Below are 679 nucleotides of genomic sequence, written 5' to 3'. Positions count from 1 at the left end.
CCGCCCTGCAGTTCCCACGCGCCCGGCGCCCGCCGCCCTCGGACCGGATGGGCCTCACGCGCGCGGCTCACAAACTCCCGGCCTCCGGCCCCTTCGCATCTCCCAGCGCCCCAACAGCGGCTTCCTGTTGACACTCGCTAAATGAACGTCCGCCTAATGCGAGTTTACTCTCCGCGCAGTATAACGCCGGGCCTGGCGGAGGTGTGTGTACCGACCCCGTACTGTTTTTCACACGGATTAAGGTGAGAGCCAAGCCTCACAGCGCCTCGGCTCCCGTTACCTGGGCAACGGGAAGCGACCCCGGCCCAGAACTCCTTCCGGCTCACATCCGCGCCGGCACAGCCGCCAAGATGGCGGCCCCCACGGGGCCCAGGGTACGTGGGGACCCGAGACAGCACCCCAGGTGACCGCGATTCAAAGAGCGGGCCGCAGAGGAAGAGACTGAGCGCCGTCGGGCCCGCCTACGTCTTCACCAACCCAAACCAAGTCTCCCGTCGCCAGGCGGAGCCCTCTCTCCTCCCCGGGCCCACGCCTCGCTCATGCGCAGTGTGTTCCGGATGCGCCAAGGACGGCAAAACCAGCTGTGGTCTAGGTCCCCGGACCCCGGACCAGGGGCAAGAAAACCTGGTGGCCCACAGGACGTACAGGGAACGTGCGCTCTGTAGAGCCAGCCTGGGAG

The 679-nt window shown here is 67.2% G+C and overlaps 1 protein-coding gene across 4 annotated transcripts in view; it reads right to left on the bottom strand.

The window, feature by feature from the left end:
* The window catches only part of SETD4 (SET domain containing 4), a 37,001-nt gene that overhangs the window by 36,182 nt on the left and 140 nt on the right, over positions 1–679 (bottom strand). Inside the window, exon 1 of one of the 4 annotated variants that reach the window (XM_025050204.1) lies at positions 646–668. The exons of 1 other annotated variant lie outside the window; for it this stretch is intronic. The gene's annotated coding sequence lies outside the window, so the exon portion shown is untranslated. Of the gene's footprint in view, positions 1–215; positions 551–645; positions 669–679 lie in introns of those variants that run through there. 2 more of the 4 variants (XM_025050202.1, XM_015593123.2) reach the window with 2 other exon arrangements.

This window comes from Pteropus alecto, unplaced genomic scaffold (genome assembly GCF_000325575.1).
Source record: "Pteropus alecto unplaced genomic scaffold, ASM32557v1 scaffold97, whole genome shotgun sequence".
Classification (NCBI taxonomy): domain Eukaryota; kingdom Metazoa; phylum Chordata; class Mammalia; order Chiroptera; family Pteropodidae; genus Pteropus; species Pteropus alecto.
This window is presented reverse-complemented; position numbering and strand designations above follow the sequence as displayed.